This window comes from Protopterus annectens, chromosome 9.part0 (genome assembly GCF_019279795.1).
Source record: "Protopterus annectens isolate FY-2018-M chromosome 9.part0, PAN1.0, whole genome shotgun sequence".
Lineage (NCBI taxonomy): Eukaryota > Metazoa > Chordata > Ceratodontiformes > Protopteridae > Protopterus > Protopterus annectens.
Genome location: NC_056743.1, coordinates 292,191,205 through 292,211,086, shown reverse-complemented (window position 1 = coordinate 292,211,086; position 19,882 = coordinate 292,191,205).

Genomic DNA, 19,882 nt, shown 5'->3' with positions numbered 1-19,882 from the left:
GATTTAGATCCCTAGACTGAGTATTTCTGATGCAATTTAACCTGCTGAGGTGCAGTAAATCCATCAGTAGTGGGTCATGGGAGGATGCCTTTCATGGCAGAAGCAGGTCACCTCTTAGTCTGTAGAATGCAGGGTATAGTGACAGGGCAAGACCATGTAGGACATATTGTTTAGGCGTTGTACCATTTTAGTATGGTATCTCTGTGGGCATTCCAATTAGTTTGTGTGTGTGTGTGTGTGTGTGTGTGTGTGTGTGTGTGTGTGTGTGGACAAATACATGACAAATATTGCTTTATACTCAATAACTGGTCTAATATGGACTGAGTAAAAAGGTCAGTGACATCTCTATATCTAGACACAGTCCCTTTGTTTATAAAATGTGCAATATAGGACTTTCTTATGGCAATAGACCCATATCTGTGGAAAGTTAGATCACTGTTCACATAAGCTCCCAATCTCAAACAACTGCGTCAACTCTTAGGGGTGTATTGTCAATGTGGCAGGTTCAAGGACTAGATGGATTCTGAAAGGAAGTGATAATACATTTTTTTGGTATTCAGTTTCAGTCCATACCTTTGGAACCAGTTATTTATTTGGGTCAAAACTTCCCATAGGAATGCTAAATCAATTGGAGATTCAGTGACTGCTCCTAGCTTGTATTCATCTACACACTTAGTCAGCCAGAACCCTTTGACATTGACTTTCACTTCAGTGAGATATAGTAGTCCTATTTGTATTTCGAGTTTTTCAATTTCACTATACTTTTATAGTGTTTTCATATGGTAGTAATAGTGTAAGTATTGTCATCCTTTAAGTATTATTATATAATATGTCTCATAATACCAGCACAAGGTACAGTACCTCCAAATCCTTTAAAAACAAACAAAACTCAAACAGTAAAGGATAAAAACAAAGGAGAAGGGCTTGTCATAATCCGTATGTTAAAAAATTGTTTTATTGAAATAAATTGGAAACATTAGGTGCCATCATGGTACTCATTTACTGAAAATATTATTCTTTAATAATTAAAAATAATAAATTCTAACACATATTCAATATACTCTCTAATACAATATTTTGTGTTTCCTTCTGACTCTTCTCTGCTTCTGATTACCTGGGTGAACTTCTCTGCTGCTTCATTATTGTCTCTGTACATGGAACTAAAATCCTTATTTTAGATAGACTGTTGATTGATAGCAGAAGTAGAAACATCACTCATAGTTTATACTGCTACCTGTACACTGTGTACATTTTTTTATTAAAAAATGCAAATTAAAAGAAAGGATCAATGAACATGCATGTGCAATATTTGGCACTCAAACAAAAACATTACTCACCAAAGAAATTTTGTGCCCTAGTTGTTTAACTGAACCAAGAGGGATGGTGGCAGCAGTCAATACAATTTTAGATACAAAGAAGAGAGCAGAGGTAACTATGCCTTTAAATTATTTTTAGTTTAGCCCAGTAAGCTCTTAGTAAAAATAAACTTTTCATATTGCAAAGAGACTTTGTTTTTATTCATATGGACAGCAAATCTTTAGTTGATACTGTTAAGAACCTAAAGACATTTACAAGAAAGATTCATTTAAAGCATATGCACAAACAGTGGGATAAAAAGATGCTCTACAAACAGAGCTTTTACAATACCCTATTGTATCCAGTATTACAAGCTTTTAATTTCAGTTGTGAATCTGCCATCAGATATATTTTAAGAAACCAGAAAGAATATGGTATAACTTATCTGCAGTACAGGCATACCTTTTATCTTAGGATAAAACTATCCACATAATGAAAATGAATGGGGGTTGACTGTTATAATGGATCCTGATAATTATTTTAACAAAATGGATAAAAAATATGTTATAAAAACAAAGTTTTTATAGATGTATGAAGAGAATGGATATTATGACATCTTTTATAAAAATTGACAGCTGGCTGTATGAATGTTTATGGAAGGTACAACTTCTCCAAATACATATGGATATTTTATAGCAGAAGAACCCATAATAGATGTGATCTTTGGTAAATCAAATATACAGAAGGACAATGCACATCCAGCATTACACCATATAGTTTCTTTTAGGTGTTCTTAGTTGGAGATGGTATCTAATTTTTAGACATAGTTTTAAAAGAGGTTGTTTTTAAGAGTCCATATTTATGGGGGGATTTGTTTTTATTTTAAAAATAAAGTATCCTAAGTGGTAATAGACAAACATGATATTTTTGTAACCTTAGATGCTAAGTTTCTCTTCACAGTAATCCCTCAAAGTACAGGGAATGAATTTGTCTGTCAAATATTTTCAAAAGACAAGGAATATTCACTTAAAGAGATAGTTTATCAATGAGTGTATTGCACGTGTCAGAATTTTTTTTTGTTTTGTTTTTAACAAAAATATTTTCAGCAAATATGTGGAGTGGCAATGGGTGCCACAATGTCACCCAATAGTTTCAATTTGGTTATGACCTTTTAGGAGAAACAGTACTTATAATAACCCCATGGATATCATTTTGTAAAATATTATGGTAGAATTACTAATGACATCCACAAAACCACCAATTTTCTTCAGTGCACTTGTAACAAACATTATGCGTTGATTACATTTTTATACATTTTGATGTACAGGAAAAATGTCAATCCAGAAGTTAAGAGTGAGTTATAAGACTGTTGAATGCAAATTCTTTATTACATTTCAGTTGTATCCATCCTATACACTATTACAAGTGTGGTTCAGAGCATGTGAAGTAAAAACTGAACAGCTTGCCACAGAAGATGATAAAAAAGCTCAAGATTCTGTAAAATTTAAATGAAAGGCTGTTTTTTTAAGGATACTCCAAAACACGTGTTTAGAGGATATAAGAAGGTTTGCAGTGAATTTGAATTTCCCACTTCCTGGAATGCAGCTGTGTGTCTTACTTGTAGTGTTGACAGAGATGAACTAAAAAAGCTGTTCTAGGCAATTAGAATTTTTTTTCTGAAAGCCTAGAATTATACATTATAGTAGATAATGAACTTATTTTTGTTTATAGAAAAAGTAAAGATCTCAAAAGTATTTTAGAAAGTAATAAAGTTTCAAATCAAAAGAAAGGGGTAGAAAAACTTGGTATCTCTGCATGTACAGATTACAGCATGTGTACGTTTATGAATATAATTCCTTCTTTAAACTGAAAACACTAGGAGTGCCTAGTATTTCACAAGTGAATCTATATTTGTAGTGTATGTTGCTACATACAGATCGTGTCAGAGTTTTTATGTAGAAAAACTGCAAAATAAAGAAAGGATCTATGAAGATATACAATAAAAATGATAATATATTGAATGATGTGCAAATAAGCAAAAAAGAGTAAGGATTTTAAAAGATTTGTATTTTCTTTTTTGCTTTAGATTGCTTGAAAGACAATGTCAGAAGAGGTAGCAAAAGGAATTTGATTACTTGAAATATTTGTTGCAGATCAAGCTCGTAGATAAGAGATTAAATAATGCTATTAAAATTTCATGTTATTTAAAAAAACGAGGAACACATTTAGTCACATGATTAATAGAATGTGTCCAAAGAAGGTATTTAAAAGAAGGAATGTTCTGAAATAATTTTAATCTGATGAAATCTCTGATCTGTTAAGATTGTTTCCAAAAGACTTGCTATCAGTGTAAGTGACCACTTGTACTGACAGCAAGCTGAAAGCAGGTCTTTTGGAATCTAGCTTCTAGAGTAAGCCTGTTTATACATAAGTCTTACACCAAAGTAAGCCACTGACACTGAGCGCAAGTCTTTCAGACTCAGGGCAGACTTACACTGAGAACAACTCTTTTGGAACCTGGTGTATTATTTGTCTTAAAATTTTTGTTTTTAAAACAAACACATCAAATGCAGCTTTCTATATAAACAAAATATGATGCCTCTCTTCAGTTCATATAGTTTTGTAAGTGACTGGAAGTAATGTCAGAAAAAAATTCAAAACTAAATTTAAAATATCAAATTTACAGTCATTTAATTCATATTGTGTGATATTATAAACACTATCCATGTCACCTACATCTTTCTGAAACAAAATATAAAAAAATCTTTAATCAGTCTTCATCAAATGTTACTCTTCTATGTTTAGTACCTTTTGTTGTACTGTTCAGTCTCTCCAATGCCATCTCTTGTTTTCATTCCTTCCCCATGTTCTTCCATAATGCTGCAATGGTTGAAATTGTCAGTCAAAATAATTTTCTTCATGCCCTCACTTTTATCTCTCTTAGTTTCCCTCTCATTTTACAACCATTATAAGAATTTGTAGTATAATCTTTCTCACTCCTTAATAACTGGTGTTTATCCTATGCACTTTTTAATGTTCTTATTTCTGTATGCTGCTCTTTACACTGAACATCACCTTATCTCTTCTTATTGGGTTGAACTTCCTAAACAATGTCTTCTTAAAGTTGCACTCATTAACAGTCTCTGTAGTTTCCCCAGTTTGCATTCCCTATTATTTCTACATTATCTGTTTTCATGTTGATGGGTTTCAATGTCTCATTTCAGTTATTCACTGTCAGTTCTGCCTTCAGCTTTGCATGCACTAATCTTATTTCTGATGCTAGCTTCTTTTAATGCTGTCATGTTCAGTCAGCATATACATGCCAGGCAATGGCACAACTACTGCTGTAATTCATCTAACTTAAAAATCTCTTATCATTTTAATCTTTGAAAATCAAAATAGGTAGTTGGACTCTTAAGTGCATGTAATTCCCTTGGTGTAATGTCTCTTTCTAGATATATTTTACTATAACAAATTATTATACATCTGACACTACTTTTATTCTAATCTGTCCATTAAGCTTTTCATTCTCCAGGGCAGTTTGACTATTTGTAGTAAACATATCTTAGAATAAACGATAACTTCTTCTTTCCCTTTGTTCTTGAAACATATCAACTATCACAAATGAATACAATTCTACATCTGAAACACCTATCTTTTTAATCTAAAGTATATCTGCTAATCATTTTTGTTGGTGATTTTTTACCAGTTTTGATAATTTCATCTGTAACCCCAAATCGTCATACATTTTTCAATTTAATGTTATGTACCTGCTTGCTTATCTACTACCTAAGTACAACAAACATGCATTCATTATGCCTTCATCATTTCTGTATTTATATTTTTGAAACCCATTATATTACATACTGAAGTTATACTTCCTGTGCACTTTTGCCTAAGTTATGGCTGAAAAACATCTACATACCAGATTGATAGATTACCAAATGATTTAATATGATAAAGAGTCATTTATTCAAGTTGATTTTGCTCACAAATTAATTTACAGGATTTGGCTGAAAATTTCAGTTTCAGTCTACCCGAATACTACTTAGGAAAAAAAGACATAAGAGTAAGCAAACTCCTTGACCAGTCAAAATATCAAGAGCTCTACTTAATGCATTGACCTGAGAGTGCACAAACAGACACAGATACATACTCACACACACACAGACACACACACACAGACACACACACACACACACACACACACACGCTAAACATAATCACGGCTCAATATGCAAATATCAAAACACACTGATGCACACAAAAATTAACTTTTGCATTGCAGCCCAGTCACTCACTTCCCCAAAATATACATCAACTACTATAGGATCACACTGGCCTTGTAGTACAGGTTTTTAATGTCTATTATCAGCTAATATATTTCATCTGTCCATTTTATGTTTTTAACCTTATTGAAGAAATCTCCGGATACTTTGAGAGGAAGTTTGAATGACTTTATCATATCCTCCCCTTTCTAGCTATACAGAGATTTGTACAAACACATGCCTTCCTCATCCTTCAAAAATCCACACTCACTTTTCATGTAGTACACATCAAATATAGCTTTGTAACACATACTTCATCCCCTACATGCGCACAACTTTTCATTAAGCACAAAGTTTCAAGCTTCCAACTTCCAGACTCCACGTGGGCCAGCAGAGTAATCCAGGCTGCAGAGAGCTGAATAAGCGACTTTTCTTGATACTAAGTATATTTTTTGTTGCTTTCCACATCTGAATACCTAGCAACTGTATTTCGCCTGCCTTTCTGTTACATTGAAGCTGTTTTTACTGCATTTAACTTAATATTGCACTTGGAATCCTTGTTTGTTACTATTTGACTGTATTTGTAGCAAATTCTTCTGTGAAAGCTGTAGTAGCTGATTCATAGCATTTATAAGTGTTTGCTGTACCTGTTTCTGCCTGTTTTGTGAAAAAAAGAAAAAAAGAAAAAAATATCTCTTGTTTTTCCTGCTTTACTAGTTTAGTCCAGTTTCAGAGTTGCTGATTCCTGGGCTTTGGTTGTAGTTCCTGTGTACTGTTTCCTTGCCTTATTTGGGGAAGGGAAGCTACCTTGCTTTCCTGCTTTACTAGTTTAGTCCAGTTTCAGAGTTGCTGATTCCTGGGCTTTGGTTGTAGTTCCTGTGTACTGTTTCCTTGCCTTATTTGGGGAAGGGAAGCTACCTTGCTTACCAGTGGGAGTGGGAAGCATTGAGCTGCCTTTTGTCCAGTTTTGTGAGGTTTCAGCCAGTAACTAGTAGTTTATTGGTCGTTTTGGGCCAGTTTCTAGCTTTTTCCAGCCCCTGGTATAAAACTTTCAGCTTGTACCTGCTCAGCACAGACTCCACGTGGGCCAGCAGAGTAATCCAGGCTGCAGAGAGCTGAATAAGCGACTTTTCTTGATACTAAGTATATTTTTTGTTGCTTTCCACATCTGAATACCTAGCAACTGTATTTGCCTGCCTTTCTGTTACATTGAAGCTGTTTTTACTGCATTTAACTCAATATTGCACTTGGAATCCTTGTTTGTTACTATTTGACTGTATTTGTAGCAAATTCTTCTGTGTAAGCTGTAGTAGCTGATTCATAGCATTTATAAGTGTTTGCTGTACCTGTTTCTGCCTGTTTTGTGAAAAAAAGAAAAAAAGAAAAAATATCTCTTGTTTTTCCTGCTTTACTAGTTTAGTCCAGTTTCAGAGTTGCTGATTCCTGGGCTTTGGTTGTAGTTCCTGTGTACTGTTTCCTTGCCTTATTTAGGGGAAGGGAAGCTACCTTGCTTACCAGTGGGAGTGGGAAGCATTGAGCTGCCTTTTGTCCAGTTTTGTGAGGTTTCAGCCAGTAACTAGTAGTTTATTGGTCGTTTTGGGCCAGTTTCTAGCTTTTTCCAGCCCCTGGTATAAAACTTTCAGCTTGTACCTACTCAGCACAGACTCCACGTGGGCCAGCAGAGTAATCCAGGCTGCAGAGAGCTGAATAAGCGACTTTTCTTGATACTAAGTATATTTTTGTTGCTTTCCACATCTGAATACCTAACAACTGTATTTAGCCTGCCTTTCTGTTACATTGAAGCTGTTTTACTGCATTTAACTTAATATTGCACTTGGAATCCTTGTTTGTTACTATTTGACTGTATTTGTAGCAAATTCTTCTGTGTAAGCTGTAGTAGCTGATTCATAGCATTTATAAGTGTTTGCTGTACCTGTTTCTGCCTGTTTTGTGAAAAAAAAAAAAATATCTCTTGTTTTTCCTGCTTTACTAGTTTAGTCCAGTTTCAGAGTTGCTGATTCCTGGGCTTTGGTTGTAGTTCCTGTGTACTGTTTCCTTGCCTTATTTGAGGGAAGGGAAGCTACCTTGCTTACCAGTGGGAGTGGGAAGCATTGAGCTGCCTTTTGTCCAGTTTTGTGAGGTTTCAGCCAGTAACTAGTAGTTTATTGGTCGTTTTGGGCCAGTTTCTAGCTTTTTCCAGCCCCCTGGTATAAAACTTTCAGCTTGTACCTACTCAGCACAGACTCCACGTGGGCCAGCAGAGTAATCCAGGCTGCAGAGAGCTGAATAAGCGACTTTTCTTGATACTAAGTATATTTTTGTTGCTTTCCACATCTGAATACCTAGCAACTGTATTTCGCCTGCCTTTCTGTTACATTGAAGCTGTTTTACTGCATTTAACTTAATATTGCACTTGGAATCCTTGTTTGTTACTATTTGACTGTATTTGTAGCAAATTCTTCTGTGTAAGCTGTAGTAGCTGATTCATAGCATTTATAAGTGTTTGCTGTACCTGTTTCTGCCTGTTTTGTGAAAAAAGAAAAAAAGAAAAAATATCTCTTGTTTTTCCTGCTTTACTAGTTTAGTCCAGTTTCAGAGTTGCTGATTCCTGGGCTTTGGTTGTAGTTCCTGTGTACTGTTTCCTTGCCTTATTTGGGGAAGGAAGCTACCTTGCTTTCCTGCTTTACTAGTTTAGTCCAGTTTCAGAGTTGCTGATTCCTGGGCTTTGGTTGTAGTTCCTGTGTACTGTTTCCTTGCCTTATTTGGGGATAGGAAGCTACCTTGCTTACCAGTGGGAGTGGGAAGCATTGAGCTGCCTTTTGTCCAGTTTTGTGAGGTTTCAGCCAGTAACTAGTAGTTTATTGGTCGTTTTGGGCCAGTTTCTAGCTTTTTCCAGCCCCCTGGTATAAAACGCGCTAAACACTGTTGCACACTAGGGCAGTGCCGGTTAAGCAGGTTTATACTATTCGGGCTACCTAAAGTCCACTCTTCAAATTTTCCCTTAAAACTACCTTCCTCGAACTATACTACTGATCAAATCAGCGTATCCTATAACTAAAAAGATCAACTCTACTTGACTCCAAGTAGACTATTCTCTATCTATTAAACCTAGCACTTGCTCCTACAGTACTTATTACCTTGATACGGCACTCTTGTCATAGATAGTACCCCAAAAAGGCAACCCCCCATTTCTCGGTCACCCACGTCCCCCGGAATCTTTTTTTAAAGTTTTTCGTCTACCCTTCTAGCATGTCGAGGGCTCAGTTGCTAGTGTCCTCTCCTGCTCAGCTGGTGAACCTGGGAATATTGAGGCAATGTTTCAATTGCCTCATGTACACAGACAACCCTTTCCTCCTCCCACAAAACACAAATACATGCGAGAGATGCAACTATACGGCCAAACTGGAGGCTGAGCTCTCTCAACATAGGACTGGCAAGACCAGTCAGGAGGAGAAGGTTACCACACACACTATAGACCCAGTCTCACATAGTACCATTACAACCTCAAATCATACACATAAACACACAAAGACATACTCGGAGGCTGATCAAAAATCTACCAAAACAGCAGAGGCCACCAAAGCAGACACCCAAACAACCACCACCTCAGAACACAACACCCGCAACACATAGACCTCACAGTCAGAGTGTCAAACAGTCACAGCCCTTAAGGCCAAACACAATGCCAGACACACTAGTCATTGGTGACTCCATAGTCAGACACACTGATGTCCCGCTCACCAGACTGAGTAAGGAGAAGGTCACAGTAAGCTGCCTGTCGGGCGCTAGAATCCGCCACATAACGCAAGCACTCAGGTCTCTCAACAGCAGGTACAAATATGACTCAGTCATTGTCCACGCTGGTGTAAACGACCTGAGACGTACCTCCTTGGACTACATGAAAAGAGACATTGAGGAGCTCTCTGATTATGTAGCCCAGGCAGGTATGACCCTGACCTTGAGCAGTATCCTACCTTCACCAAGAATGATGCCACAATACAGAGATAAGATGATCAGCTTTAACAATTGGCTTAAACACTGGTGTCATTCAAAGGGGATCCAGTATCTGTCTGCCTGGGATGACATGCTGGACAAGCCACGCTGCTTCACAAGGGACGGCTTGCACCTGTCACCCCTGGGATTCCGGATATTGGCAAAGGCTCTTGCCACCCCCATAGTGCCTTTTTAGGCAAGGCTCAAATTCTAAACCTACCACCCTAGAACACAAAAAAGGAAAAAATCTAAGGGTAATGCTGCTCAATGCCAGAAGTCTAAATCTCAAAATGCACACACTCGAGGCCCTTCTCAGTATGGAGAACATCGATGTCTGTGCTGTGACAGAAACCTGGTTCAAGGCTCCTGAGAGCACCCCAGCTATCAGGTTTTACCTCATATCATGCGTCCGCCCCAAAATCCGGACAATACCAAGAAAGGAGGGGGTATCCATATTCATCAAGGACACCCACACCTCAAGACTGGTGGCAACGCACGATGCATCGGAGACCATCCAGGTGCAATTAACCATAGGCAAGACTGCTCTGCAAATTGTAGCATGTTACAGGCCACCCTCACAAACTCAGGAAACTCACATGGCCTTCCTGAAAACACTAGAGGGGATAAATGTATCACCAAACACCATCATACTAGGTGACTTCAATTACCCTAATATAGACTGGGAACACTACTCAAGCCCAAACACCCTAGCCCAAAAGTTCCTGGAATTCATAAACTCAAATGCCATGGAACAACTAGTCACCATCCCCACAAGAGGAGATAACATACTTGATCTCATCATCACGAACATGGGAGCACAATGTTCAACACCGAAGTATACCCCTCACTGGTGAGATCAGATCACAAACTAATCTCGCTGGAGGTCCTCATCCCACCCCACCTGAAATAAAAAGACCACAGTAAAGAACTTCTCAAAAGCCGACTTCACACTTCTAAAGACTAGTGTGGTCTCCTTTCAGGCCCCCGAGCCGGCGGAAAACAATACTCAAGCCGCTGAATCACTTACAAACGCCTTCTACCAGCACCTGCAAGACTGCATGGATAAGGCAATCCCAAGCAAAACAAAGACTCTTTGTACCAAAGGCAAGCGTCCAGTCTGGTGGACCCCAGCCATAAACAAACTCTACAACAAAAGGAGGAAGCTACTACAAGATAGAGCAAAATCCTTAAAAGGTAAGACACCCTTGATCACTATAAGTAAAAACTAAGAGCTCTCATAAAATCATCCAAAGCAAATTTCGAGAGAAAAATAGCTAAAGACTCAAAAGACAATCATAAGGCCTTCTTTAGCTATGTTAGAAACCTAGGAGGAAACTCCCAGATATGCTCAGAACTAGTTCAAAATGATGTGAAGATTACTGATCCTACAGACATTGCCAACATACTGGCTGACAGGTTCAGTGCAAACTTCTCCCCTCCCCAAAAGGAGAGATATCTATACCAAATGAGTGCAGCCCCCAAACATCTCCAGCCCAAGTGAGAACTGCTCTCTCCAAAGCAAAAACACAGCATCCATGGGACCCGATGGTGTCCCCGGCTGTGTGCTCCACGAACTCAATGAGGAATTAAACCCACAGCTAGGACAGCTGTTTAATCAAAGTCTTACCTCTGGATACGCACCAGGAGTGGCGCACTGCAACTGTGGTCCCACTTCACAAAGGCGGTGCCTCCACAGACCCTGGAAATTACCGGCCCATTAGCTTGACAAGCCTTATCTGCGAAGCCATGGAGAGGATCATAATGGACCTCATAAATAAAGACATAGGGAATTTGCAGACTTTGGATCCAACCCAGTTTGGCTTTGTCAAAGGCAGATCATGCCTTTTAAACTTGGTTGACTTTTTCAAACAGTCACCAAAGCCATTGATGAGGGAAAGGCAGTCCATACAGCCTACCTCGATCTGGCTAAGGCCTTCGATACAATACCCCACTCGGGTATCATTGAAAAACTCATCAGCTTAAATGTTAACCCATACATCACAAGATGGGTTGCAAACTGGCTGAGTGACAGAACCCACAGGGTCAGAGTTGCTGGCGCCATGTCAGACTCAAAGCCTGTCACAAGTGGTGTCCCACAGGGCTCAGTCCTGGGCCCACTCTTGTTTGGCATCTACTTTTCCAAGTACAAGCAAACACAGGAGGGTTATGGCTGACAAAGTTTGCAGATGACTGCAAACTGGGCCATAGTAGAAAACACATCTGACACAGATATCCTTCAGAAGGGTCTCACAGAAACGGATAACTGGTGCCAGAGCCACGGCCTAAAGTTAAATGCCAAAAATGCATAGTCATACCCTTCGGGAAAAACAAGGTTACCCCTAGCTACCAAATAGGTGGCAATCCACTGAGCACAGAAGAAGTTATCAGGGACCTGGGGACCCAGGTTGATAGTAGTCTGTCATTCGACACCCATGTAGCTAAAGTAGTTAGGAAGTCCTTCTACATTGCCCACCTTATCATGAAGGGATTCTCATCTAGATCAAGGGAGGTCATAGTCTCCCTTTACTCATCACTCATCAGACCAATGATTGAGTACAATGCCCCATTCGAATGTATCTGACCCGACACTTGCAGCAGCTGGAGAGGCCACAAAAGTTCCTCACCAAAAGGATAAAGGGTCTCAAAATCTGTCCTATGCTGCCCGACTGAAAGAACTCCAGCTCTATTCAGTCGCCACCGCTTGCTCAGAGGTGACCTTTGCCTAACATACAAGGCCATGTCAAACCCAGATTTGATGAATATGCTTCACCTCAAAAAATCTAGATCCATCAGAGCCACAAGGGCGGGAGACTTAAACCTTGACACGGCTATTAATAGGACGTGCTGGAGGGATAGATTCATCACCCAAAGACTCCCTATGCTGTGGAACAAAATCCCGGTACATGTGAGGCAGAGCACCTCGCTGGCCTTGTTCAAGAGAAATCTTGACCAATGGATGGGAGATCGCAGATATACCCCAGGAATTACCTCAGTGTCACTGCTCGACAGAGGCACAGCAAAATAATGGGTATAGTCCCCCATACTAAAGGGGTGGCGTAAGCCACAAAACAATGGGCTAGGCTTATAAATGCCCTCGGGCAGATAGCCTAGTATGAACCTATGAACCTATGAACCTATGAACCACACATAGCAACGTCCAACCACTGCTAGCAACAAAGTATTTCAACCACATACATCTCAATGCCACCTGCAGTACACACACAGACCACACTCACACAAAGGCACCCAAACACAGACACATACAGATACCCTCAAACGCACACACACACACACACACACACACACACACACACACACACACACACACACACACACGCACTTGGCTACTGCTCACTAACTCACTTCAGCACAAGCAAAACCCCCTACACATATCACTGCTTAGTCACCACTCACACTTCAAACAAAACATACACACACTACATTATTTTGACTGCTTGATACAATAATTGACTCTGCATAAGCGACACTCACAAACATTCTAACATTCTCATCAACACAGTCATACCTCTCAAACTCTTGGAGCAAGAAATCTGAACAAAGCCACAAATAATGTGGTGGGGGGACAAAGGCCCAAATATAGGGACACGATTTGCATTAGTATGACTTTTCTTTTTTTTTTTCAAAACAGGTTTATTGTTTTAACATATAAGAGAAATATCATAACAATTTTATGCAAGTAATTAAAAATAGGTATTATTATAATATTCAACAAAACAACTAAAGTATTTACAAAGACATCCACTACAATCAGATCAATTAATTAAACTAAAATACCATGCTATTGAAATTAAAATTTTTTTAACAAATTTTGTAAATTATCCCATACAATATAATAAGATGTTTTTCTATTTGTTCTTGTCCTAATTGTGTTTATTTCCATATGGCACACTATATTCATAACATTTTTAAATTCATTGAACGAAGGAGGTGTATCTGAAATCCAATTTCTAGTTATTATTTTCCTAGCCACTGCTAGAATAGACCATAACAAGGGAAGCTTAACCTTTTAACACTTTGAGGTACAGGTGTGTTGAATAATATAAGAGATTTAGAAATAATGAAATTATCTGTAAAAAGAGCCTGCAAAATTCATTAATTGACTTCCAGTATTCTTTCAATTTTATACAGTCATAAAACATATGAGCCCAGTCAGCATTAATTTCTACATTACATCTCTTACATAAATTATCTTTATTATTTATTTTATTCATCATCAAAGGTGTATAAAAGATCTATGTAAAAATTTCCATGTATAAAGTCTCCAGACAATGGAAGATGTAGTTCTATAAGCAGATTCCAATATATACTGTTTATCTTGTTGATTTGGTGGGTCCCCATTAATAGAAGTGAAATAATTCCAGTATGAATCTACACTGTAAAAAGTTTCTTGTCTGATAATTTTATGTATGTATGAAAGTTTACCTTTATCAGAAACTTTATGTTGTAAATTTAATATCAAGTAATCAATCAGTGTTGGAATAGATTCTTTAACTGTTATAGACATTAGATCTATTTTATTAATGAGATGTTGTCTAAAGGTCTGAACCTCTAACCAGCAAGTTTCTCTTAGATCAAATTCTTGTTTTAAGAAATCTAGATTTTTAACTTTATTATCAGATATCAACTGATACCAGTACTTTAGATCATTATCTATAGCTAAATGAGTTCCTTCAGAAGTAGATGACAAAAGCATACCCTGAGTATACATTATAGGGAATACAATAAAATTCCATTCCCTATACTTAGGGTGCATGAATATAAAGTTACGGTAACCAATAAAAATATTTAATGGGTAACAAACCATATGTTTAGGTGTAATAGGTGAAGTACAAAATTCCTTTAGTAACCATAACATGGAGTTATTTACAATCATATTTTTATGTGTTAAGGAGATTTTCATGAAGTGCATACTAATTAGCTCCCAATAATCTTTCCATTTTGTGACATATGACTGATCTATTAATAAAGTAATAACTTTTACAATAGAAGAGATAGTATATAAATTAAAGTCTGGAAAAGAAATACCCCCTTGAGACCAGCTATTAGTATGTTTCTTTAATGCAATCCTAGGTCTATTAGGTGCCCATAGGAAATTTAACATTAGTGTATTCAGTTTCTTGATAATTATTTTTGTAGGTGGAAGTATTATTGATTGTATTAAATATAAAATCTTGGGGAATATTATCATTTTAATAATTGTAAGTCTCTCCTCCATAGTAAAAAACATATTATTCCAGGTATTAAAAGATTTTGTATATTAAGAAAACAGGTATTATAATTATTATATATAATAGATTTAATATCTTTAGATAGTATTATACCTAAATAAGTTATCTGACCTGAATCGGGTACATATTTAGTAAAATCACTAATGAGAATATTTTTTCGTGTATATATAGGTAGTATTTTAGTTTTTTCCTCATTGAATATTAAACCAGAAATACTTTTAAAATTCATCATTTTATCAAATAGAGACTGTATAGAAGAATTAGATCCTGCTGATGTAATTAGAACATCATCTGCAAAAAGTTGAATTTTGGATGTTGTATTTTCATCTATTTCAAAACCCTCTATGTCAGTACTGTTTCTGATCAAATTAGCCCAAGGCTCCATTACTAAAGTGAATAATAGTGGAGAAAGTGGACATCCTTGTTTTGTACCTTTAAGAATGGGTATTTTTTGTGAAACATATGTTCCTACAGTATGACTTTTCTGAAGGCTATGATGTCTGAAACTCAAATGTCTGCCAATATTTTCTGACTTCAGTCCTCAGTGACTTGCCAATTATTTGCCAGAAAACCACAATATTATGAAAAACAGACCAAAAATTTGAGGCAAAGATCTGAACATTCTGTGAAAACTTGGACAGTTGAGAAGTATGAGCACAGCCATTCTAACTTAGAATTTAACTTATGAGAATAAGAGTTACTGTTCAAGACAGATGCCATACTTGTATAGAGCTGCATGTGCACACACTTTTAATGAATACATGTCCAATGGCAGTGGACCTTTGACCACTAGAACATGAAACGCTGGTACTTCACCCGGACAGTTATGATAAGAAGCATGATACCCAATATATGTAAATGATATACTTCCCTGGCAAGTACTGATATATATATATATATATATATATATATATATATATATATTTTTTTTTTTTTTTCTGATACATACCAGTTAGGCCCATAAGGACTAAGGCTAGGATATACAGAAAAGTGCTGCATATCTGCACATTGCTTGCATAGCTCTGTGGCTATACTCAAAAATAAACAGAATAATTATAAATACAAATATTGACATCATACAATGTTAACGCAATAGCTCATGCCTGTTCACAGTCACTGAGCAAAACTGTAGTCAGACAATATATCAGCCAATAATGTTGATTAGTAGAGCACAATTAAGTAAATGTATTTTTCACAAAGTTCATAGCAACAGCTATTTGACCACTGCATGGCTTTCGTGACTTATGCATATGCTTCAAAGATCACTAGCAAATGTCTTCAGGTAAATGACATAACATAGGAGAATGTAGCAGTGTATAATGGAAGGCCACTGTGTATGACAGTACATCCTGGAAGTGCACTTCAAAAACATAGAGCTATGCAATCATGAATACTGTGTTATGGGGTACACTAGTGGCCAACCTTATGATTCATAAAATAGGGTAGAGAAGGGGTATGTAGCAAAGTAGGAAAATGGAAGGGCACCATGCAGAGGGACAACAAAATGATAGCAATTAGGACAGTGAAGAATGAGGGAAGAGAGGGTAACTGTTATTTGCTAGAATAACAACAGATTTTATTTAGAGAGGGTACAAGAAGGGAAATGGTGGCAGAAAAAAATAAAAGCAAGAAGGGATAATGAGTGGGCAGGGGCAGACTGACATGAAAGAGATTGTACAGACAAACAAGGGTGGATGTGCACAAACTAGGCTGGGAAGAGACAACATGGACAGAGGCACAGAGAACAGATAAACGGTGATGGAGAAGGTTAGACAGTGATCTCAGCACGAGGCAGCATGGATTAGTTAGGGACCACACTGGGATAGAGTAGGCAGAGCAGGCAGAATGGAGACCACCTACTGGTCAAGATGGAAATTACACTGGCCCATTGCTAGTTGAGGAATCAGCATAGGAAGTACAATGGGCAAAGTCTCCCTTGGTTGGATGGCCTGAAATTTATGGACTTCCAGGAGAGAGAGAATCTGCAATTTGCTCAATATGGCATTGCAAGCAGTGATGGTGAACCTTTTGGGTTTGGCGTGTCAAAAATTCAGAAAATGCCTACCTTGACTCTGCTGGTGTGTCAACCCCCTCGAAACAAAACTTTAAAAAAATTAAAATAAATAAATACATAAATCAGCATAGCTTTCAATATGTCAGGGATAAATCTCAACAGAAGCAGGACAAATCTAGAAATAAGAGATAATGACAGTTTTAAACTACCAGTACTATTAATTTGAGACACTGACAGAAAAAAATGGACGTGAATTAATATACATTTTGTGAAGTAAAATAAGTCTATAAATCCTTTAGGAGGGATTAAGAGGGACAGTTGAGAGGAATGTAAAACAGCACACACTTAGAAATGCAGACTACTTGCCATTTGCAGAAAGAAGTGCAACTATGAAGAGAAAACAATGTCAGCACTGCCCTTTGAAGACTCTGTCGAGGAAATATACCAAAATAGTCTTTGAGGTTAATAACTGCCTTAGCTTTATAGCTGTATTGTTGAACTTGCTCCTGGAAAAATATAATTCAATGCACTCCACATGAGCAATGAATGCAAAAGCAGTTTCTTTGGCAACTCGAATGTTGGTGAATGCTGGCGTGTCACCCAAAACATAGTGGCATGTCACCTTTGACACGTGTGTTATAGATTCACCATCACTGCATTACAAAGAACAAAGGAATATTTCCCCACTCCGTCTCAACCACAGACTGCATGAGATACTGCACTTGTGGACTAGTACATAAAATATTGCAGGGCTACCAGCCTAAACAGTCTCAGCAGCCCCATCTATAGAAGAGGCACTTCTTTCTCTATCACCCAGAGATGGGCTGTAGCTGAGGCACCCAATAAACATCTTGTTCTTCTGGACCCACAGAAGGGAGACACAATAGGAAGGATACCATATGTGTAAAACTTCAGTTTCTATAAGAACAATGTATTACAATGTATCACACATGATGCATTCCAACCCTTGCCTTGTTACTTGATTTCACCACCTTCTGCAGCAGTTTGTATAGGTTAGTTTTTATTCTGAATGTGCAATAATGAAGGTGCATCTCAGTGAATTGTGACAAGTGAGGGGAAATGGTTAGTGTACCACATATTAAACCTCTTTGTCCCCCCTCCCCTCCCTACTTGTCTGTCACCAGTCCCATCTAGGTTAGTCAGTCAGTTTGAACCCTTTACCTGGGATATGAATAGGACATGCTGGAGGGACAGATTCATAACTCAGGGGCTTCCCATACTCCGGAACAGAATCCCAGTTCATGTTAGGCAGAGCCCCTCACTGACTCTCTTCAAGAGAAATCTTGACAAGTGGATGGGAGATCGTAGGTTTACCCCAGGGGTCATCTCTGTGTCACTACTAGACAGAGGCACAGTAAACTAATTCTATTATGTAAGGGGGTCTTCACTGTGTCACTACTAGACAGAGGCACAGTATTCTAAATCTATTCTGTACACTTTTGTACCATTACATGGGGTGGCAAAAGCCACATCACTATGACTAGGCTTATAAATGCCCCAGGGCAGATAGCCTAGTACTAAACTATGAAACTATGATGGATGAGTGTGGGGAGCCTCCATTAAGGCATCCATCAGTGGTGGTTCATCTTTTAATTTAGTTAGCTTGCATGTCAAGCGCCCAACCAGTGGCAACAATTAGATAGAGCATGCAATGGGCATCAGCTCTGAAATGTCTGTCACTTCCGAAGAAAGCTGATGTCAGCAGGATGTCCCTGCCTAGCCACAGGAGGCACAGTGTGTTTGTTTCTTTGATCACCAACTGAGAAATGAAACCACGTGCATGTACCCTTGGGAAAGCTCATTCCTTTTTCCAGGATAGGTATGCCCATCTTCATGCCTATATATTCAAGCAGACAAGCTGCTAATCAAACTCACATTTGTCCAGCTATGCTACTGATGCAGGTTAGGTCTGGTAAAACATAAAACCAAAATTTCCACAGATATGCATAAAGGTACATGCCTCATTACATTGGTATACAGACCTACACAGTGAAATTACATTAGAACATACAGTGGCAGACCAATAACCATACAGGCATTTTGTTAAGCATTGCCACTGCATTCAAATACATCAGCCCAGTACAGTTTTTCAACAACAGCTCAATTAACTATGACAGATAATCTTACAATTAACAGTACATGACTGGGTTACCACTTCCTTAGAAAATGTGAAAGACAATGCAAGCAAAGGTATTGTTGTCTAAACTTTGCTTCCCACTATTCAGATTCTTCTGCATGTGCTGGCATCTCTGGTTAAAATATCCATAACTGCACTGCTCTCCTGATTTGGTTACACCAATGGCCGTATTCAGAACCTTGCTGAATCCATACCAGGCATCTATTTTCCTGACAGGGACATCAGAAGAACACAGTAGAACATCTTTAAACTATCTGTGATGGGGACAGGGCTTTATTTTGTCCTCCTTTACACACCATGTTCATGCTCACTGCTGAGCAAAAGTAGAATCAGCCATTACCACACAGCTATCCTCAGTAAAGGGTAGGTGTTTCATGAGGTATAAAATGACTGTCTAAGGATCATGCATATTAAGTAATTATGATTTGTGACTAGCACAACATCATCTTACATGTGCAATCCACAGGCATACACAATTATTTTAAAAGTCTGTGAGAGTTATTTTCAACAAAATTTGAAGTTTGTCTATCTTATGTGACAGCGTATTTAGGCAGCTCAGAGATATTTGTGGTATATGGTCTCATGTGCCTTTATACTTCCTGGTCAGCAACTGAAAATGCTTCACCTGGATTAGTATTCTATACAGACAACAAAAAGAAATAAGTAAATACTTTGCATCTGTAAAGAATATTGTGAAATGTGTGAATGCACTTTCAGTTTGCATGACTTAATGCATGTATTTAGAGGCTGTCTATAAGTTCAGACAGGTTATGACAGTACAGATTGTTGCAGTCGTACATTCTCTCTGTACTTCATTATAATCTAGCAATCAAATCTCTATAATCATTCTTAATTTTTTTCTCAATAAAATTCAAAGTAGCTTGTGTCCATTCATTCCCTTCTA